Here is a 23,765-nt window from a genome sequence, read left to right on the forward strand (position 1 = left end):
CTAATGGTACTTTCAGATCATTATCTTTGCTTAGCATTACTGTCACTTTGTTGTTTGTTTGGCACAGGTCAGATAGACAGTCCTGTGTATGCTCTTTCAGATTCTGGAACTGATGGATAATGCATCTGTTTCCTCTAAATTGGCCTGCTAAGATGAGAGTGTGAGCAGCTAAATAACTGGAGTCAAGAATAAATGCTTAGCCCTTGCTTGGGTAATCAATCTTGCAGACTCAATAGGAGGCATGGTACGGAAATAGCAGAAAAGAAAATCTGAAAAGATGTGGGATGATTTCTTTAGTGTAAATGTGGTTTCATGTCACTTTATTTTCATGACTCACTATATCTAATATAAACAATGAAAGAAGAGAACTGGCTTTCTGAGGGTGGAATCAAATATGAATAAATTTAACATTTAAGCTGTAGACTGCTCTAGTAGAACTTTTTTCAGTTACGTCTGACACTTACCCTGAATTTTACCCTGTTATTAGTGGATGAGAAATAAATGTTTCAGCCTATTTATTTAGCAACGTTGGCCAAAAAAAAAAAAAAAATAAAAAGGGTCATTTTAACCCTTTGGTCCACTGCTGTACATAGTTCTCCTTTAATGCCGTTCTTAAGGAAAGCTAAGCATTCTTGGAACAAATAATAAATGTAAGCTACCTCCCCAGGTAGAGGTAGTAACAGAAGCAAGAGAGAGAATGGAGTAACGACCAGGAGTTAGCAGCTTTATTTTAAAAGTACAATCAAGGCATGTTTAGTACTGCTGTGTTGCTTTATCCTCACATCCTTCAAGCTTACCACTAAAACTGAGGAATTTTGCATTAAGCACATCACCCTGCTTGTTTGGTGACTCTGTTGTGACAGAACCTGCAGGCCCCAATTGGGACTAACATCATACTGTGCTTAGCACAGTAAAAATGAGGAAAATTGAGTCAGTCTTTTCCCTGAGAAACTCACTAGAGAATAATCTAGCTGTGGTGAAGTCTCAGTGGATGCATACAAAATTTTAAAGAGTCAGCTTCTGTTATAAAGAACATAAAATACAAAATATTCCTCTTTCTGTTTTGCAATTATTTTTATATGTTACCAATGTCTGATAGAAGACAGCAGAGCAATCTGCTAGAGAATATCCACGTACATGTGTTTTATTTGTCTTGCATTGTGAGTGTACTTAGATTAGTTATTTATCTGGCACATACTGCAGGCAACTCTGTGAAGGTGTATTTTCTAGGTTTATCTGATGAGCATGGTGGGCCAGGCACATCTGTGGGGTTTTTTTGTTTCTCTCATATCCCCAGTGATTGGTGTGAGAAGGTTCTGCAGCTGGAGAATTTTCTAACTGCAGGACTCCATCATTGCAGGATTATTTTTTTCCAAGTAATTCCTCTCTACATTCTGCTCTGAAATCCCACTGGGTGCCTGCTCAGCAGTGCTTTAACTTCTGAATATTGAAACCAGCAGGTATGGTGAGAATGGAATATTTTAAACTGCAGAAGAGACACTTGGTGTAGTATAGTATCTGTATCTCTGTATGCTGCACTGGAGACAAAAGCTGTGTGAGTCACTTAGTGTACAGCTGTTTATGGACCAGTGACATGGACTTCCAGAGGATATGAAAGCTCTGAAACAGGAGAATGGTGCTGGGTGCTGGAAAAAAGGGGAAACATAATGACATCTCTGAACTGGTAACTCAGCTTTTAAGATAGTTTTCTAAATCAAAAAAATTTTACTTGGCAATACTCTAAGATGAAAGACATTCATCTTAGAATGTAGATATTAGTATCTAAAAGGTAGACATTTATGGGTAAAGTATCTTACTTTAGTGCCTGTTTGCTGTACAGTGTGGAGATCATTATGGTAAATGCTTATCCTTTTAGATTAAGTTGTTGGCTGTGATACAATTGGAATTAGTTACGTGCAAAGGTTTTTGTAACTTAGTGTGACTTCCAGCAGAAAATGAAAAATGCAAGAGAAACTGCATGAGCATATAAAGTAGGTCTGTGTAGGTCAAACAATCAGAAAGAAGAGTGATTTGGGGCTAAAATATGATAGTTTCTTGTCAGATCCCTGAATTAATGCTTTCCTGGCAAGCAGGCATGTGGGCATGTGTAGGGGTGTTTGAGAAAAGTGAAATATCCCGAAATGGGATTCTTGAGCAAGGTGTTTTTCTTTTTCTTGGATGGGAGAAATAGCTGAGTAGTTACTTTCCTACAAAGTCAAAAGAGGCCACCTTTGACATAAGGTCTCTATGGGGAACAGTACAGAATGTGAAAGAGAAAATAACAGGGGAATGTTTTTTAAGGGGTCTTTTCTTTTTCTTATAAGGACTATTGAAATATAAAACCTCCCTGAGCACAGCAAAAAGCAAATGCCAACTTAATTATGTTACTGATACTCTTCTGAAATGCCTTTCTTAGTTATCGAAAAAACAGGAAAATAAATGCTAATTCTGCAGTATGATTGTTTCCTTGCTATGCTTAATTTCTGTATATGTTTTATTCACTCTGAACCTTAAAATAGCTTTCTGGTGCTTGCCTTGCTGGCCTCTTGTGCTTTATTTACTTTTGAATTGATTTTCAAGCTTTCACTCGCTTCCTTTTGGCATGAAGATCTGTAGGGATAAGGGGATTGTATCTCTTCCTCTGTCCTCTGCTGCCGTGCTTCCTCCCTTTCCTCTGTGTCATGCAACACTGACCTCATCAGCTGGGTTTTTAATACTCCAGATGGAGGGAGTTCTGTGATGGGAGTTGGGAAGCAATACTGTAATACAGTTGGCCTGTATGACTAATCAGTTAGATAAAGAATTCAGGCTGCAAAATAGCAGAGCCTTCATGCTTGATTGATGATAACAGCAGCCAACTGACTTACTGCCCTTACTGCCAGCATCCCCCACACTATTAGAGAGGATTTCTATCACAGGACAATAGATTTGTCCTAGTAAGCATAATGCTAGGGTTTGTAGCACATGACATCAAAACCAAAAGGAAAGCAGGTCAAAAAGGATGGTTCCCTGATTATACTTAGAAAAGCAGGAGTGGACGAGTCTGGAACTACTGTTTGCTCATCCCCTAGCTGCACACTTCCTACCAAAAGAAGTGGATTAGTCTCTGTACTCAGCACAGCGTAAAGAATCTCTCTCATTCCTAATGACCTTTACCATGGAGCTTGTTTGTTCTTGGCAAATCTCCCAGACCATAGGCAGGGCTGATTTCTTTGGCCCAGCAGAAGTTATTCTCTTTGAGTCAGGGCTTATGAAACTGCTATTATACATAAGGGTAGGATATATGGAGGGAAATAAAGTATCCTTTATGGAACCCATAAAAAAGAAGGGAAGGCTACACTTGTTTAATATAAATGTATCTTAATTTCTTTTCTCTTACAAGCTGTAAACAGCTCTCAAAAAATCTTACTTGCTGTGGGGTTGGGGTATTTTGTGTCTCTAGTTATGTGAACTTGCTGCGCTATCCACAAAGCCATGGATCATACTGGTTTACTGAAGCTGCAAAGAAGTTGAGGTGGGAAAACTTTTTTTGTTGCAAAGAGAAAGATGAAAGTTTTCCTGGATGAAATCAAAATCTGTTTATGAGTCTCAGAAGAGCAATTCAGCTCTCCTGCTTTACAGAAGAGAAAGGAGCCAAGAATATGGATGTTTCTAACACATACACATAGTAATACTTTTTATGGATACCCTGAGCTTACCGGGTGTCAGGTGTTAGCAGATTGATTGCATTCAGTGTCACTGCAGAAACCAGGCTGTGCTTTTTTTTCTGTTTAAATACATTTGTGACCGCTGTTCTCATTGCACCTACTAAAACAGAAACAAAAGGCACCTAAAATAATACCTATGTACTGGATACTTTATTTAGATTGACATAGATGCTGTTTGGAGCAGAACTCCACTGAGTATGTAAACTAATATTTAAGATATTTCTATAATCAGACTTCAGTTGCTGGATTGAGATATGTAGATCAATTTAGTATCTATACAAAGAAATTGCCTAAACTGTAAATAGCTGGTAATGCTTTCTGCCCAGAATTTGAGCTTTGTGTTTGACTTAGTACCTAAGAAAGAAGTATTAGGCTACAGTACTGATTCTGATTTAAAGCTGAATGCTGAAAATTCATTGTGAAGTTGTTAACAGCAGGGAGCTGCTTTTGTGAAGAACTAAATTAGAAGCTTTCAAATCTTTCAGTACTGACAGACTAAATAACCTCAGCAATTGATGAAGTTTTTATTCTGTCACTGGCTCATCAATAGCTGTCCTTCTTTCCTAGGTCCCTTATTCATAACAAAATGATTTTGGTATTAAAGGGAGTTTAACCTTTTGCAATTAGCCTTCACTTCCTGCTTGCTTCTTTCCCAGTTGCCACAGTCTAAGCCATAGAAATAAAATTACAATATTGAATGACAGGAATTTGAGACAGTTAGTTCTGGAAGTGAATTTGTTGTTTGTGATGGAGGGACTTGTGTGAGTGGCTGTGAGGCGGATACCTGTGGCAGGGCTGACAGCTGACCCTTCCCGAGTGACTCCACTGATGGGAGCCTTGCCAGGCGTGCAGCTCTGCCTGGTGGCTGCCAGTGGTTACTCATCCTTGGCTGCTTCCCTTCTGCTGCATGTGCCACATGAGCTTAACATCCAGCTATCACAGAAATGAAAATGGGGCACCGTGTATTAACCTGCAGCTGAGTCAAAGAGCATTTTAATGCTGTCATAAAACTGCAAACTCTTATGAAGCTTAAAATATCCCAGATTGCATCTCTTAAGCTGTTACGCTAATGTTCTGTATTTATGTATGTGCATTACCTAAAAGATGCAAAGTTCTCAGATGGAAAATAAAGTGTGCAAAATCTACTCTGAAGTGCATCTGCACCATCTCTTTATGAGGTTTGAACTGATGAACTTGCCTTATGCTGTGCCTCCCAGACAGATGCCAGAGAGACTCAGTCCAGTTACAGAGATACCATCAGGCCAGTACAGCTTGAGTTGTTCTATATTCAGTGCTCATCCAAGTCCACAGAACTCAGTGGAGTGGCACAGGGGGAAAAAATTCTTAGATTTTGCCTTGCCTGGATGGATTGAGGGATGTTCTGGACACATGACAGCTATGACGGTGGAATTTGAAGCCATTTTGCCCAGCAGAACCAATTATGCAATCTACTTAATACTAATTTTTTTTTTTTTATTTTTCAGGCTAGGCGGCACATTTTAAAGACAGCTCTAAATGGCAAATTAATTTTACTTTACTCTTTTGTGATTGACTTCATCTCCTGGGTCTATAAATCAAACCATCTGGTGTTTAGCTTTTTAAAAGTTCAATCATGCCCAGACTTTTGGCTCTGATGAGCATTTTAGCCATAGAGCTCTGCACCAATGGGGAACAGATAAGGCAAGAAACATTTTGTCATTTTCATTTTTCCTTGGGGAAAATATTGTAATCCCCCCAATGATTTGGCTAAATGGATGGGTAGTACAGAACCAGAGAAGAGTACGGAAAAAGAAGTTTTCAGCTGAAATGTTACTGCGTTAGTTCTGGTTCTCTGTGGAAAGTAAAGGGAGGAAAGACCAGACAGAGAACAAGAATTGTGCTGGTTGGAAAAAGCAACAGCACTTGAGGTGCTCCTAATGAAGCATTCCTGTGGTTGTCACTCACTGTGAGCTGAGTGAGCACTGTCCAGTGTCCACCAGGAACCAGTTCTTGTCTGCTGATCTCAGAGCAGTCCCTCTGCAGGAGGGGATTCATTTCCCATTTATGTTTACTTGCTGTAATTCCATGTGGAGAAATGTGCAAGCATGAACAGTGGCTTTGGGACAGTGCAGAAGGGATGCAGGAGAAGGGAAATAGGAAGGACTACAGTCCTGCTTGAGATTGTGTAAGATCTGTTAAGGAACTGTGGTAGGTAGAAATCATGTCTTCAGAGTTCCCGCACCTGAAGGAAGAAAGTATAGTCTTAAAATATTGCAAAGCAGTTAAACCAGTAGAGAAATAAATAATTTTTTCCTGCTACACTTGAAAGGTGTGTTTCATATTTTACCATTTCCTTTGCACTTTCAGTTCTGAGTTCTTTGGAAATCTTTGCTTGTATCTCTGCTAAAGTCTCTGCTTTAATCTTCAAAGAAATCTTAGAAACCTCAAAGACACTCCTTCCTGGTTAGTCCCAACACAGGTTATTCTGCCAATGCATTACATCCTGACTCAAGCCAAAGGTACTGGTTCTGGGTATTTATCAGAATTCATAGTTGGAGTTGAACATACTGGCACCATTTTGAGAACTGAAATGCGTTTTATCCCACAGGAGGTTCAGAAGGATGCAGAAAGTTGCTTAGAGTTGCCAGGAGAGGGCACGTGTTACCCAGGGCAGGCGATGTCTCCACCCCTGACCTGCTGCTGCCAGACGCCTCTGGGTTACTCCAGAGCTGGAGAAAATTCAGGCACTAGCCCAAAAAAAAAACCCTGGCATTTTCTCTTATCATTCGGGTAGGTTACTTGCTCTTACAAGTAACATTCCTCATGGCAGTTTGCCCCCAAAGTGAAGAGTGACCGCCATAAAAAGAAGCTTTAAGATCAGCTGCAAGGGTTTTTAATCTTGATCCTGCTTTATCTTGGCAGGGTTCCAGGGAGATGTAATTTCATTTGTGTTGTGTGGGGTTAATGGCTTGACAGATACAGGAATATTAATAAATATTTCTTAATTATAAGGTGTACTGAATTTCTGAAAGAGGAGATAATATCGCCTTACGACATTTTGGGGCACAACACTGTTAGCCTACCAAATGAAAAAGGATAAAAATAGTAATTTGCACAGTCAGATGTTTTGAAGCCACAGAGGCAGGTAACAAGATTTCAGCATCATTGATTCATCTGTGAGCAGAACCAGAGTACAGGCAGGAAGATCAGCAAAATAACCTGCTGGTGTGTCAATTAAATCTTGCCAGTAAACAATCTAAACAAGTGAAATTCTGCTTCAGGCATTTGCTGCTTCTTTCTGTAGAAGCAGAAATCCACTACTAGACAATTCTAGTGGTTAAAAAATACCTGGGTGGGTTTTATCTTCAAACTGTTGTCTGTCAAACCAGATTTTGCAAGGACTGTTGCATGAAATTTCTCAAGTACCCAAATTTTAAAGAGTCAGAAAAAATAGCAAGCGAAGTTTTAAATGACAAGCAAAAATGTAACAGAAGTTCTTAAACACAGTTTCTGCCTTTTTGGACCACTATATCTTGAACAATACCGAAGATGGACATAAGTCAGTACATGTATTGAGAAAACAACTGCAGTGCACCAGTTTCCTTCATGTCCTGAAGACCACCCAGAGCAATTTATCAGAAGTTGGTTGCAGATAAAATAGATAGCTTTAGGAGACCCAGCAGAAGTGCAAAATACTGTAAATATGAGTGTCTTAGCTTGTAAAAAATAAAAAGTAATTTTAGATTACATCACAGTAAAATGTAGGAGAAAGAGACCTCTTTACTGAAATATTCCAGGTTCAGAGATCTAGGAGCAAACCACTATATTGCACTGTGTTGCAAGGAGTTCAGAGAACTCTTCCTGTGTAGTTCTGTGCTCCTCAGGCTCTACTGTCGATGCTCCTGCTGTAGTAGAGCATCTGGATTCCTTATGCAGGATGGCAGCCCACATTTCTTCTGGGTGTAACTCTATCCTGGAAAGCACTACTGTAAATTCATCTCCGTGCTTTTCCTTGGCACTGTTAGGGGTAGGAGTTCGCAGTGCTGGAATAGCTGAAATATTTAAGGCCAGTCTTATACTTCAGTAGACTTGTGCTGATGTTGAATTTGTTCCAGCTTCTACATATTTTTAGATACCGTGGCATGAAATTTCACACCCCCCAAGCCGTGGCTTAGGGCAGCAGCACTCATGGCCAGTTTTCCCAGCTCCGGTAGGGGCTAACGGTGTGAGTACAGGGTGCAATGCTGCATCCATTCCTTCCTTACTATTTAATAGAACATGTTAGCTGTCATGGCTTTGTTCTTCAAAGGAAATTTTGACACAGCCTATACATTTATTTATGAATTTGATGTACAAGGGGGAATAGTTCTCTGTGTAACAAGAATCTTCACTAGTACCTGTTGTCCTGGGCAGTTTCTGTGTTAGTAAAGGGTGAAGTTGAAGTCCAAGAGCAGCTGATGGTGAGTGATTCTGAATAAATTGATACAATAATCTGAATTGAAAACACAGCACGTAGAGTGACATTTTTAGCTTTGTTCGTGTGTTTCTGGATAAAGAGGATTTTTTTAATGATCTGATTTTTTCCTGATTGGACTCAAAAGAGCAGTTTAACATTGAGAAGGAATAATGAGAAGGGTATGCAATTTTACAATAAATGTAAGAACTTAGAGCTATGGCAAGGGAATAAAATTTCAGGGCCATGACTGGGTAACTATGCACTAGATATAACTCCAGATGAGCACTGCACCCAGACTACCTAAGATGATGTAATTGCTAAGTCTTTAATGAAACAGAAATATAACATGAACAGATATTCACTTGGGGATATTTTTCTCTAAAATCTGAAAAAGTATTTTTGTACCCTTGAAATTGGTTTCATTTTTTCTGTTTAGCTGTTGTTTTCAAGAGTCCCACAGTTTCAGATACAGCTTGACACTCTTGGTTGCTTTTATTTTATTCCAACATTGTCCCAAATCGGACTGTATCCGATATTACTGTAGTAACTGCATTGCTGTTATGGTGGGTATGGGTAGTTGTCCATCACTGCTGCTGTTCCTATCAAACCTTTGTGGGCACATGGACACACACACAGAAGGTTTATTTTTATTGAGACTTACTGTAAATTGAGGCATGAAGGACTGCTGGCCTATCACAGATCGGAAATACTGTGCCTGCCTTGATTGTGGGGAGCAATACAGCAGACTCTTGTTCATCCATTTGCTTTACTATTGCCTCACTGTGTTTCCAAGATAGGAAGGAAACTGCTCTGACAGTTGAAAAAACCCAAGAAAAGATCAAACCAAGAAAAGCTGAAGGAACACTACCCCCCATACCAAACCAACACCCACAACCCTATGCATTCCTGTTTCTGTCCTGGATAAAGTATTTAATGTAGTTACATGTGGCTGTGTTCAATTTTTCCAATAAATAAATTCTTAGTCCTTTTCTTTTATTCCTGGTTTTCCAGATTAAGCCTGAGGACTTTCTGCAGTCTTAAGTCTTTATAGCTAATTAAAGGTGTCTAATTTTACAGCAAATACTCTGACGTGAGCTTTTTAATTTAATGTACATTAACATCTTAATATAATAAGAAAAAAATCATTGGAGTTTCTATAAATTAAAAATAATATTATGTACTGTGAAGTGGAACAGCTGAGTTTAAAGTTACATAGAAACTATGTGAAAAGAATCTGTTCTTCTCATAACATGACATGAGATTTCAGCAGCACCCTTGTAATTTGGAGTGTACCCATTAATGTTCGTGAGCCTGTGTGTTGATCTGCCATAATTATGCTGGAAATGTGGAAGTTAAAACCTTCAGCTGCAGTCTGGCTGCTCAGGCACCACTGTAGTCTCTGGGCACTCACATGCACCTAGACTAGAGCTAATGAGCACTAAAGTTAATAAATTTTCTCAGAAACTCTGAAAATTACTTCAAAAGATGTTTGAACACACCAGTTAGTGTGTGCAGGAAATCATAACTGCATGTGGAAATATGTACTCTTATCTACAGGTTTGGATTAATGGAATTTTTTTGGTTCCTTTTGAGCTTCCCCATTCTTAGGAGTCAGCATAGTGATCAAAGAATCAGAATAGGGTTATGAAAGAAAAAAAATTCCGTTTAATCCCAGGTTTTGCTGTACGTTTTCCTTGGATACATCATGGTGTGTCTCTGATAGCAATTACTGGTGCTAACATTACTTCCCTTGGAAAAGTTTCAAGTTGAAGATCTCTATAAATGTAAAATATTTGCATTGTGATGTTAATGATGGTGTTTCATTAAGTTGTTAACTGATGAGTGAAATAATAAAATTTATTCTACTTCCTGCATTTTCAGCATACTTTTATATTTGTTTTTTGGACATCAGACAGTATTTTGAGTTTTCCTAGGGATTTGAAACTTCAGAGTTGATTTTGCTTACAGTAGGTAATGAAGGCTATGGAGACAACTGTGACAAATAATTTAGGGAGTTAATTTTCTGAATTGTCAGTTTGGAATGTTACAAGATGTCCGATCACTTGGTTGTTTTGCTTCTATTGTGAGTGACTAATTTCAGAAAGGGATTAAAAACGACTGATGTAACTCCTCTTTTCAGCCTGATAAAGCTGGAATCTGGAGATGCTCTTTGGCCCTGCCAGAATTTTCTCTCTTATGCAGGTTTCTTTCTCTTTTCTGTAACATTATGGGAGAGGGGCAAATGCCACCCTTTAGACACGTCTAAATGATACTGCATTCTTCGAATTCCTCTTCTTAGTGTTTCACAAGTGTGGAGTTGGGTGCAGCTGAGAAATGAAGACATAAAAAGAAATGCTAGAGTTCTCTGTTAGTGGTGTCTCTATTGTATCCAGGTTACATATGCATGTAAATCAGTATAATTAATTACATTTACTTGTTTCAACAGCCAGCTCCTGAAACCGAGCTCGCAGTCAGTCTAAATAATTTCCTTTTGCATTATTTTGTCATTACAGATATTAAGGACCAAGAGTTCTCCTGATATCTGTGGCTTAAATACAGTCAGAATAATGCATGTTTTCTGCAAAGAATATAAGTACCAAATTTAAGTGCCATTTATAGTCTTGACAGAGCACTATGTCCAGCAGCATGGCCATTACTGTAATTCCATTTAGCTTAATATATGCAAACCAGAGAGTTTCAGTCAATTGCAGCAATAAAACTTTTGTTTCAGCTGCCAAGTTAATCATTTGACTCCTCATGTTTGTGTGTTTCCATGACAATTGGATGGGTTTATGATTGACACACATACAATTAAAATCTGCCCTTCAAAAATGTAAATCTCAGAGACCTAATGAAAGCTCAGTCATATTCCTGAACAGCTTTCCATTAAAAGAATGCTGGATTGTGACTTTCAGCAGCAAAAAGGCTGCAATTTGTAGGTCTCGGCATCAGTGAACACAGCCGAGTAATGTTAAGATTTATTGTGGACTTAGCCTTGGATTTAGATCTCACCTTAATGTGGATTTTTATTCTCTTATTGATTTAAACTTCTGTGAGTTTAGTGATTTCTTTTAATTAACATCTAGAGTGAAATTACGTAGTTCTTCCACAATCTAATTTCCTGTTGCCTTCATGTAGGACTGAGTGTGGTTAACAGTGAGAGAGCCTGCTAGAGTTTTTATTAATAAAGTTATGTGTATACCAACCCTAGGAAAATATGTGCTAATGGCTTTACCAAAATTTACAAAAATTTATGGGCACTTTGGTGGTTGAAAAAATCTTATTTAAAACCATAAAATTAACTTTATATTACTAAAACTCTGGTATTGTTAATCAAAGTAGGTTAATAACAGGGTTTCAGTGGAAAGTATATTTGGCTCGTTCTCTCTTTTAGTGTCTGGATGGCCTCTGGACACGTGGAAAAGTCCATCTCTGTTTCTAAGGGACAAGAACAGTAAGACTCAGATGAAGCCTAGAGGGAATAGCAGCTTATTTTACATTATCATAGAGATTTATTAGCATTATATGAGCAGCTTAATATACAGAAGCTTTTTTCTTCAGACTACTCAGGGTGATTACATTTTTTTGATATAAAGTATTTGATGTATCATTATTTATTAGCTCAATTTTTCTAGCAAGTCTCAGACAAGTATATTTTTTGGTGCAGTTTTGCAAGTCTGATACGGTGTCATTATATCTGATACTGTACTCATAGGATCTGTTTCATTTCTGTATGTTTTGAGATCTGAGAAGCACCTAGTGCCTGTGACACTGTAGTGATTTAAAATCAAAATATTTTGCTCATTTCCAAGCTACTTGTATGAAATATATATCCCTTCTCTAATAACTAGTCAAGCTGAGGCCAGTATTTTTGGCATCATCAATCCTTAGCTGCATTTTTGGTGCCACAGAAATGAGAGATACCGCTGAATCATTCAAGAGGAATAATAAAATGAGAAGGGAGAAGTTTGGCAGCTGAACATGGGTGATGTGCCCCAGCCCTGAGGTGCTGGAGCCGGCACAGCCCCGTGTGAGTGTCAGGACTGCTTGGCTGCTCCCATCCAATGGCAGCCCTTCAGGTTAACAGAACAGATGTGCAGCCAGATTCTGTCTCTTAAATCTGCACGTTATAAATATTTAAGATGCAAATAAGGCTTGTGTGCTGGAGCTACTGTTTCTGTGTTTTTGGCCGTCAGTCCTGTTCATCAGTTTTATCATGCTTGGTGCTTGTTGCGAGGACACCGTCCAGGCAAAACTGAAATTAGATCTGTCAGCTTTTTACTGCTTTGTGGTTTCTCATGTTGTGTTAGTCCCTGCTTTGCTGCTCCGCTCCCTGAGCCTGAGCTGCAGTGAGCAGAGTGCTCAGCTGAAAGGTTCTGCAAGGCTTGAGATCTCAACTACATCTGAGCCCAGAGAGATCCCAGTGTGGCACTGTGCATTTACACCTCCAAATGCTATGCCACTGGTACTTCTCTGACTTCAATTGTTCTCATTTCTGTGCTTTTTGTGAGCAAAAGGGGAAGGGCTATGTGGTGCTGAAAAACAGATTCAACAGATATATCAAATCTATAGTGATAAATACATAAATTTTCAAAGCAATGCAGTTCCATGCTTACTGGTCTTAGCAGGAATGTGTATTAATCCTTCTGTCAACATGAAGAGCAGGAACTGTAGCGTGGAGCAAATGTATATGAATTGTTTTCCTGTTTATTTCTCTTCCAGTAATTACCCATTCCCTTTTCTGACCAGCAACAGCTCTGTGGGCCAGACTCAGTGTGTGCTTTCTTCACTGTTCACCTTATTTTCCTTGTTTCTTCACTGGCATGTGTTTTTTTCCTTCTTGGTTTCCCTCTGTCTAGCCACAGAGACAGTTCTCTGCAGTCATTAAACCATGTATCAAAATTATCAGTTAATATGAATTAGTCCATTGCTACTTCATACATTCAGATTTTTTTCCCGGCAAGTTACCGCAGCAGCCACATAAAGCACATGCAGCGAGAGGGACAAATAGAGAGCTTGAGGCTCTCTCAACAGGAGCTGGGACAGTTCTCCAGGGTCACACCTTGGCACACGCTGCCAGTGCCAGTTCACACATGGCACTGCTGTTCTGTTCACAGTGCAAATGTGGGTCTCCTGAGTTCCCTTGCTTGCCAGTGTTTCTGTGTTCTTCCCACCCATAAATATGCTTGGTGTCAGCGTGCTTCACTGCTGGGCTTCCTAGCATAAAAAACTTTCTTTTACTTTAAGAAAGCTTTTTCTTTCTAGCTCTTCTCAGTAATACACTGCTTAATTGGGCCTTTCAAAACCTTTGGTCTCTTGTTTGTGTCTCCACTGGTAGAAAAATGCAGTGTTTGGGACTGTGAAGTCAAGCTGTCACTGAAGTAGATTTGGCAGTTTATTGTAATTGCCCAATTTCTTGTGATCTGAGTTTACTTCCCCACCTTTTTTCTTTATTCTTTTTTTTTTTAATACTGGCTTGTCTGTCTCTAAATTCCATCACTCTTTCTTGTAGCACATCCTCCCAATATTTCTTAGAATAACAACAAGAAGTTGCTTGAAATTAGCAAGATGTTAAAGTTTTAGGAATATGTATCATGTAATCCCCCTTAATTGGCCTTAAAGATAAATAGAAAACAAGACATTTATTTTTTTATATATGTCTAAATAATTGATCCTACTTCTTTACAGTATATATGTAATAAATTTTCTATATCAGAAGAGCTACAGTAATACATGAAAAAGATGACAGAAGTCACCATAAAAAAGGAAACAGTGTGGCATAGCAAATAATTTTGCTTCAGAAGTGCCTGGATAACCAAATTCCTGCTGCTTTCATGTTTTAATCCTCTTAAAAGAAGAGGCTGAACTCTTTCAGTGCTTAAAGACCAGATTAAACCCAACAAACTGTTACAATTCTACAATTGTTGAACATATGCACTGAAAACACTAGGAAACAAACTCTGTTAATAAATGCATATATTTACCATGCTTCAATTAATGAAAGATTACAGATACTTACAGAATTTTTATGTGATGGTGGGAACACATACTTCTGGAAACTTAACAGTGCATACTTCAGCTGCTCTTGCTTGTCCTGGGAAAGGACAAACAATTTGAGAGACTGGTAGCTTAGTATTTGAATAAGTTGGTGTACCTTTAAATAGCCTGAGTGCTATGACTGCCCAGTAGCCTGAATACATTAGAATGAAGCAGGAGGCTTTTAAGAGTTCTGGGACTTGGAATAGAAATATTCTTCGTATTTCCTTCTTCATTAAGCTATCTCTGCTTTTTGTGTGAATTCCCAGTTGGCTGGGAAAGGTTACTAAGCTCTAAACTATATCAACTGCAAATGATTGATTTCTTCTATCCCTAGATATTCTTCCTACCCATCTGTTTTACATTCTTAGAGCAGCCATTTTGGGTGCTATTTATATCTTTCCTTGGCAATTGTTTTTCAGTTTAGATTACTACAGTAATTCACCTTTAATTTTCCCTTTACTTTATTGAAGCAATTTATAATAGTGATCCTAATCTGTGCTAATGTCACACTGTTCCATGTGCATGACTGAGTAGAGGCCCTGCTTGTCTCTTCGTGTGAACTTCTCCCTTCAGTTCATCATTAATAAACAGAACTTACTAAATTATTTTTAAACAAAGACAAATGGAAACATCATTATGTTAAAACAGAACATACATAATTGTGTGAGTCAGACAGATATACTGTGCTCTTTTGCTGTCATCCAGGTACAGATTTTGCATCCTTGCAATTTCTACTGCAAAAACCTCTTTAGTCAAATCAGTGCTCCTGTGAGACGTAAAGTTTAATGAATGCCAGCACATCTGAAATGATCTGACTACTTGTACCATTTGGTTTCCTAACTGTTTATTTGTATTTTGTTAGTTTGGGAATGCTCATTAAGTTTACCTGCATACACATACATCCACCTTGCCAGTTTTCTGGAAGATGTATGCAGCTCCTACTACCAAAAGAGGGCTATGGGTTCTGCAGGTTTGCTGCAGGACTCCCCTTGTTTAAAGCTACTTTTCTAAGTTCTTGTTTAAAAAAAAATTAAAAATCCTGCTTTGTGTGAAGAACTGTAAGAGATGTGGCTGAGGTCTCATTCAATTGTGTGTTTTCTAAGGACAAGAGGAAGGCATCACTTAGGTGTTAAGGATTATTTCTGAGATTCCAGAGATTTATTACTCACAGCTCTTGACCTTCAGCAAATTGTCATTCTCTCAGTGATTTCTCCAATCTTACCTGTATTTTTTGGTCCTTTCTTTTACCTTCATTAGCATGTGATAGTAATCTGTCTGTGGTAGAAGGTTGTACACCAGTTGCACGATTAGGTACTGGTCTAGTAGTGACTGCATGAAGTATTCTAGTGGTCATATTAGAATTTTAAGAGTATTCAGATTTATCTGCAGCAATGCAGATTATCAGGAAAACAGTTCTTAAGCTAGGCTACCCTATAATTTTATTCATAAAATATTGTTAGTTAAACTTTTGCTCAGGCTGATTTTCTTCTTCTGTTTGGGCACAGAAAGAACTGGACGTTTTTCAAGTACATATTTTCGGTAAGAAATTTCCTAGCTTGACAAAATATCTGGTGGCTGCTTTTGTTGTGAGTTGAACCCTTGCCAGTGTACTTGCCAGGGCAGAAGCTGTTGGCCATGGGCAGTCAGTGCAGCATCATGAACACACCAGAACACTCAGAGCAGCACAGCAACATCTGACGGTGCTGCCTGCACAGTGCTGCTGGTTATTGTCATGCCAGTGAAACTGGGACATGGCTCTGCTGTGTTACAGCAGCGAATCTGTGCTGTGTGAGTACAGTACGATATTGATTGCAAATTGCAGCTTTCCTTTTTGAATTAAAATTGTGAACAAAGAATTCTAAAAATTCCATCTTGCTTTGGAAAATCTGCCCTCTTAACCTTATGATTAGAGGATTGGGTCTGGCTTGCTTGAAAGAGGGATTTCTACCCTGAAAATGCAAACATCTGCAACCAGTTTCCCACAGTTGTTGTGAACTTTATTGGCACTAACGTATTATTACTAAAATCAGGATTAATTTTTTTATCCTTCTTTTTTCAAGATTAAATTTCATTATAGAGTTTTGGAAGATCACCTTTGCCTCCCACTTAAATGAATAAATTTATCCTCTTTCTGTAATGCATAAAAGGTGACTTTGGTTACCCCATGAATGCTATCAAGTTCAATTTAGATACCCTTAGTATGCTAGAAAACAAAATTAGATAATTCATCATCTAAATTAAATGAAAAAACTCCATATTAGCATGTAATATAACAAAATTCCTTTCAGAATTTTCATTAAAAGTGATCAACTGCTGCATTTTAATTTTATTGGGTGTGATGAATTCTTACACATATTAGGCTGTAAAATTTTAAATTATGTTTTTCAATAAAAGGTGTTCAATTGTAGTTTTATTGCTATGTAACTTTGTGAAAAAGTGTTGTTGGTAAAGTCTCGCTTATTACATATGTGTAATATGTAATAGCACCAGTGTGGTACTAGACCGTGTATACCTTGTTTTTCCATTCCTAGATGTGTGTTTGTAATGAGAATTATTAGGAACATAGTACTAGCAGCTGTCAGCAGGCTCTTGATAAGAAGATTATTATGTGTTAACTTTAAAGAGTTAGGAATGTATAATTCATGGCTACTTGGTGGATTTTGCAAATGTCCCAGTTGTACACAGTTGCTAATCGGAATGACATGATGGAAAACAGATCTAGGAAATACTGTCGTTTAGGTTGTTGCAATCAAGAAACTGCTGTTTGAGTGCAACTTCTCTGTTTGATGTTCAGGAGGAAATCTTAGCCCTGTATTAAAAAACACTAAACTATCTGGGCTTCTTATAAATATTAATTTGCCAAGTGCACAGAAGTCTGTGACATTTCCTTTGGAAGAAAAGATTAGCTTTAATTTTGCTGGTATCATAGCACAACAGAGTGAATACTGTACATTGGCTTTGGTAGTTCTGTATTTCATACATTTTCTTTTACTATGTCACGTCTTTATCAACACAGTAACACAATAGAGGAAATAGGTGCACCTGGTTTGGCAGAGTTAGTTCAGCCGTTGTTTCTCTCATAAATGATTTACTTCACTGGTAGTATGTAATGACTTGAGTGACATTTTATAGGCTATTGTACATTTTCAGTCCTGACATTTTAAAAAGCCACAGTTCTTATCTGTGACATGTCTGTGTACTGATGCATGGGCTCTTTACTACTTTTGTAATATTTATATAAAATTTATTGGCAGTAACTGCTATTACCCAGTGCATCTCTTGAGAGCTCTGTGTATCTCTCCACGTTGACTAAGCTGTTCAGAGGGGGTTTGGAACTTTCTGGGCATTTTGCCACCACTTCTGTCCGAACTTTGTCTGCATTTGTATCAGCTGCTTTAGTTAGTGGTTGCTCGCTTGATGTTAACATGCTGATTTACACTATAATTAAGAATGAGTAGGAGTTTCTAAGGGAACTCAGAGCTCCTAAGTAACACAAAAATAATGCTGTTTAAAATAAATTTCTAGAGATAATTGAGTGTAAATATTAAAATATTGAACAGCTTGAAGTCCACCTCTTCTGACGGAAAGCTTTGTAATGAGTGTGCAGGGTGGCTGCTGTATGTTATGTTTGTATCACATCTCTAAGAGGAGAAACCTCACTTCCTTTGACTGTTTCATATGTTTTGATGCAAGTTGTGACAGAGCATATACCCACACACTGAGTTGTGTAATGTAGCTACCTCATGTTTGCCATCTGATACCTTACATAAAAGCAGAACTGTGCTGTCAGTCAGAATACCCTACATTTCTTTATGAAATAAAATAGCAGTTTAGCAAATGAAGATGTAAGGTGAAGGAAGAAAATTCTTTCTTTTCACCTCCTTGTCTCTTGGTTAAATAAATCACAGCAGATACAAAATACACTTTGGAGAGCTCTATTCAGCTCTGCCCAAACTTCTGGTGATTTATCTGTGACAGAGCTCTTGCCAAGGAAAACATACAATTGGAGAGTATCAGCTTCTTGCAATCAATAAAATCAAAACATGGACAGGCAAATTAATATGGGAGTAAGTGAGCTCTTTTCCATTGGTCTCTTTTCCATTGGGGTAGCTGTTGGCAAGTGAAGTTGTGCTGACTGCAATCCACTGCTGTAAGTGACAGAGACAGTTGTTCCTTGAGGCTGCTTTGAGGCTGTAAGTGTACAGTGAGGGCTGGAGCCATGACTCTGCAGGTAATTTTTCTGCTACCAAAGAAATTACATCATCCAGATTCCTTATTAGGTATTTTAATGCCAGAAGTGCCAGAGAGAAGGTTGTTTGAGTGACAGAGAGAGCCAAAGATAAAGGCTTCCCAAAATTAATACCCTGGGCAAGATTTTGGAATGCATGCTTATAGTAGTATTGCAGCTGAATTGGAAAGCAGTTTGCTTGTCCATCCACACCATGGTTTTTTTTGTTGTTTATTTTGGACCACACTGCTTGCTCACCTCACACTTGGCAGTGTTAATGTCACCAGTTTCTGTGCAGAGACAGGGATCTGCTCTGTGCCCTGGAACGTGTTCCAGCCATGGTTTGTGTCACACTGGCTCCCTGTCACTGACACTCAGACTGGCGCAGTGAGAGCCAAGGGCCAGGCAATCCAGTGGAATTGCCCAGGCTGTACCTGCCTGAAGGCTGCTCCTCACACTGACTGAAAGCAAATGTGTTCAAGAGCTTGGGTGGATGCTCAGGAAGTCTTTTGATTAAGGGACCAAGAAGGTGTGAGGAGTGGAGTACCAGCACAGGCTAGGTATAGCTGATGATACAAAATAAAACATAAGGAAAAAGGAATGGTAGAACAGGTTGCTACTGTACTTCCAATCCTGCTGTTTGTATACTCATCTGTTAGCACACATTTGCGATGGTGCAGAACCAAAATTTGTCCCTAGGTCTTCCTGTGGTCCAGTAAGCTGCTCACATTCTCACCATGTCAGAAAAGCTTTAGTAACTAATTATGTTCATTGGAGTAGGACAAGACTGAAGTGTGATGGGGATGCAGCTGCGGAACTCGCTGACTGGCAAGAAATCCTTTGCTGATAGATGCTTTACTTTCCCAGACATTTTTGCAGTGTCAGTGCCTTGATGTTAAGTTCTTTGTTCTGAAAATATTTATCTTAATGGGTAACTATAGCTAGAGACTAATTGTCTGATTTCTTTTTTTTTTAGTCATTTGTTGGCGAGCAAACATAAAACCACTCAGTCTTTAACAGTGCAACTGGGGTAATTAGTTACAAGTGAGAGATAACAAGCAATTTGAAAAGGCATTACAGGTTTTTCTCCACCTTTCCCATTTGAGAGCTGTACGACACTTGATTAAAATCAGCAATAAAAGTATATCACTGGAATGAAGCAGCATTTTTATAATGAAACACAGGTGTTTTATTAAATGTAATGCTGTCCAAGCTGGTGGGTTTTCCCCCCTCTCCCCTGCACCACAGGTTGTGTTATCAAATGGGCAGCAACAAAGGACTGAAAAGGGGACATTGCAGGGTAGCCATGAGCCTCAGCAAGCTCCAGGCTTCCCAGGATTTGGGGCTGAAGCTCTGAGCTGGCATCAGCTGATAAAACCAGGACTCAGCTTCCCACTGGCTGTTGGACTGCACCCATGTGAGCATGGCATTATCTGATCCAGGTGTTTGCCATAACCCACACAGCACGTTAGGGACTGCCACTGGTTTGACAAGTACCTTCCTCAAAGAGCAAAATGAAACATGTAGATTTGTATTAAAAAGACAAGGAGTTTTTTCTTGGTAATCAATGCTAAATTTCAGGTTATGCCTGAATATCAGGTGTGATTATCACTAGAAGACCACCAGTAATAGTATGAATGTATATAAGGGTGCTGATATTTTATATATGTATTTTTGAGATCTTGTGAAGCAGGCAAATGCACTTTATTCCAGTTACATGATAAAAAAAAGATTCAACATCACACAGCTGTACATGTATGCCGTAGTGGGATTGGATCTTACCCAGCACATCCCAAGCCTTAGGCAGCTTGTCTTTTTGACTCTGAATCAACAGCAAAAATACAGGTGAAAAAGGAGGAAAGAAAAATCAAGGGAAGTATTTTTTCCAGCGGTTTTTGTATGTTCCAGGTGACACTAAATGTGAAAAATCACTTATTTCTGGCTTAATAAAATAAATAGCTTACTTAGAGGAGATAAGTCATATTCTTATGAGACAAAAGCTGAAAGAAATTAGGCTCCAAAGAAGCTCTCTTCTTACATCAGAGATTTAGAATTATTTTTTTAGCACCTTCCTGGTTCCAATGAGTCTGCAGGATTGAAGTGCTTTTCCTTATTTACTGCTCAGATGTTTATTTGATCACCTAGTGCTGTCCAGGCTAAGGAGGAGCAGTGAGGAAGCATCTAGTGATGGAGCCATGCATTAGTGGAAGGGCAGTGGTGTGTGTGGTTTTTGGGTAAAATTTACCTGAGTGAAACCCAGCAAAGGTGATCTGCAGGAATAACTGCTGGAAATGTTCTTGCTCTCAGAAGGAGAGTGGGAAGACAAAGGATCCTGCTGGTTAACTTTGTGTAATTGCTAGGATAAGATATGCTGTAATGGGAATGCTGCATGAAGCTCTGGCAAAAAAATGAGATTTTCAAAAACACTGAGTTCTTTCTGGTGAATTTCCTGCCCTAATTTATCTTATTTCCTGCTTTTAGAAGAAAAAATATCAGATGGGATGATATGGTGATCTGTGGTGATGGGATGATGAGGTGTATCCGTGGAACCACAGTTGACATTTTTAGGGCCACTAGATGGCATTTAGACCTGGATGACTGAAAATGCTCTGGTGTGTGCTTATGAGGGAAACGCTTTGTGCTTTTAAATCTAGGAATTAATGGGGAATTGAATATATATTGGATTAAATTTTAAGTGTAGGAATGTGTAATTTATGCACGTATGAGTGGTACCAGGACAGAAATCAGGAGGATCTTTCAATGGAGTTCACTTTCAATACTCCAGTTCTGTGGGATTTTCTTAGGATTTCAGGGGATGGTGGAATAGATGCCAGAGCTAACGCTTTTTTTGCAAACCAGCATGATTTGGGAAGGGGAACCAAGGAGATATACAAATAAAAGACTTCCACAGTATTTTGTAAATGTTATCAGTTATTCAAAAATAATCCGCTCTTCCTACTTCCCCCAGATGTAATAAAAATCTTTGTTATATTCTTTGTTTCTCCTACAGAGTTATTATCAAACCAGGGGAGAATTTCCATCTTAAAAGCCACTACAAGAAAGAAAGATTATAAAAGGTACTGTGTTTCTGCAGCTGAGTCTCTTGAGTGTCTTGTTACTATTTCATTATGTGTGTTCTTAAATCACTGTCCTTTCATTAAATTGTCTTTACACCTCAGGAATTCCTTTGTTTGCATGCTATTGAAGGCCAGCTAAAATTTGTTTAACATAGTGGTAGAATGGTTGAGGAGCAGAAGGAAGGGAAATACCCCTATGATAAATCTTAAAACTGGAACCAGGATAGGACCCTCTGCCATTGTTCATTGGGTTCAGTGCAGAGGCAGTAGTAGGGGTAAAACACAAGTGCAGCTGAGGAAATGGGGAATGACAGTTTTCTCTTTTGTGCCTTCTCTGATCCATCTGTCCCTTTTCATATTACCTTGGAAATACTTGTTTAGCTTCATTCTACCCCTGACAGTGTGGGAGATGTCTCTCCATGTGGGACTTCTTCCTGCAGGCAGTAAGGGTCAGACTCTCAGGATGACTTTTCCTCTCTCCATGCCCTTCCTGACAGCTGTATCTTAGTCTATCTGGAATCTGGAATCAAAAGCCAATCCTCTGGTCACTTAGAGGATGACTGTAAGCATTGTCAGCTGCTCTGAATTCACTTCAATACTTTGGTGTGGCTGTTTTAAATCTGGGGACTTGAATAATGGGATTAAATATTAAAGTACTCTTGTTTATTTTCCTGAAATATTGCTCCTTTCTGTGTACTGCTTTATTTTTCTCAGTGTAGGTGGATTATAGTTTTAGTCAAGCATTCCTCGAAAATAATCCTCTGAATAACACGTATCATGTTACTAAATTTTATAAAGTTTTTTCCATTTTCATTTGATTGTTTTTAGATTAAACATATTTCCTTTTGTATATGTCAAAGCAGAAAGTTTTATTGAAAATAAATAACTCATTTAAAGTTTCAAAGCTGTTTGTAGGAAAGATTCTCAGAAGAGTTTGCGTTGTGTTTACTCTCCGAATTGTTTGGGACTTAGCTCCATTATTTTCATCGTTTTAATGAAATGAGTTAGAAATGTTTATTATAGCTGAAACGTATTCCTATTTATACAGTGCAGGATTTTAGTTTTAATATAATAGAGGGAATTTTCTTTAGACATTTGAAGTGGTTAGAAAGTTAAAGCAAAATGGTTATTTTTCCCACTCAACAGTTATCAGCAGGATGGTTATTAAAAAGGGATTTTTGAATAGAAAGTTGTTTCTTGCAGCAGATCTTAAGTAATTTGGAAGAAATATTTCTGCTTCCAAATAACTGTAATTAGGCACTAGTGATAAGTTTGTTCCTGGGAACAGGAAATATTCTTGATGGGGGATATAAAATACAAAATGCATTAAGATTTAGTCAAAGATAAAAATGATAAAAATGTAGGATAGGTTTGGAAGGGGTAAGATCAGAGTCTAGCTGTAAGCTAGCTAGAAGAAAATTACTTCTCTGAAAAGAAATGGGTACTGACCCCTAAATCCAGTATTCTTCCCAATTCCTGCTGATTTTCAGGTCAGGGTCTACCTCAGCACAGAAGGTACAATATAAATGTGGTAGCTGACCAGTTCAAATGGAGGTTTATGAGCAGGTCAGATTCAGAACAGGTTTTCCATGCAGGGAAGGAGGGATGTGGAGAAGGGGGATCCCTGGAGGTCCAGTATGGTGTTGGTGTGTTGCCAGCCCAAGGCTGTGGGTGAGCTGTGCCAGGCTGTCACCACCTGCAGAGCAGCCTGGACACCCAGTGCTCTGCTTAAATTGCTTAAATTTTGATAGAGCCAAAGCCAGTGAATAAAAAGCTCTTGAAATAAAGATATAAATCTTAGTCTTGAAAATGGATACTTGCAGTTTTGCTCATTGCATGGCTGTAACACTTGGCAGTGCAAGCACAGCACCCTGTTTTTGTGGCGTGCAAAGGAAGATCTAAACGAGTAAAGAACTGGACTAATCAATGGGGTTACTATGGCATCTTGATGTGAACCAGGCGTGTCCTGAATATTATTCTCTGAGGGCTACTTTGGCTGTCAGTTTAACCCCACAGAAGCCAAGATGCTTGTCTGATAGAGTAGGAAATGCTTCTCGGGGACAAGGGTTTCTGCCTTGAAAATTCAGCAACACCTTGGAGCTGGAAACTGGGGAATTGAACTGGCATTTCTTGTGGCAATGCTTCTGCCCCTCAGCCAGGCACCACCTTTTTGCAGTGTGTAACAAAGACTTGTTTTGTTGAGAGATTTTACATACTAAAATCCATCATATGGGATGATGACTTTCTCCAAGACTTTCATTAAAATGTATCTGTTTTTC

The 23,765-nt window shown here is 38.7% G+C and overlaps 1 protein-coding gene across 10 annotated transcripts in view; it reads left to right on the forward strand.

Annotated features, from left to right (window-relative positions):
• The window catches only part of ARVCF (ARVCF delta catenin family member), a 248,060-nt gene that overhangs the window by 61,932 nt on the left and 162,363 nt on the right, over nt 1–23,765 (forward strand). For 9 of the 10 annotated variants that reach the window (XM_015643618.3, XM_015643626.3, XM_015643623.3 and 6 more), the window contains one exon: nt 21,420–21,486. The exons of the other annotated variant lie outside the window; for it this stretch is intronic. The gene's annotated coding sequence lies outside the window, so the exon portion shown is untranslated. The remainder of the gene's footprint in view (nt 1–21,419; nt 21,487–23,765) is intronic. 10 annotated transcript variants of the gene reach the window in all.

The sequence above is a fragment of the Parus major genome, chromosome 15 (assembly GCF_001522545.3).
Source record: "Parus major isolate Abel chromosome 15, Parus_major1.1, whole genome shotgun sequence".
NCBI lineage: Eukaryota > Metazoa > Chordata > Aves > Passeriformes > Paridae > Parus > Parus major.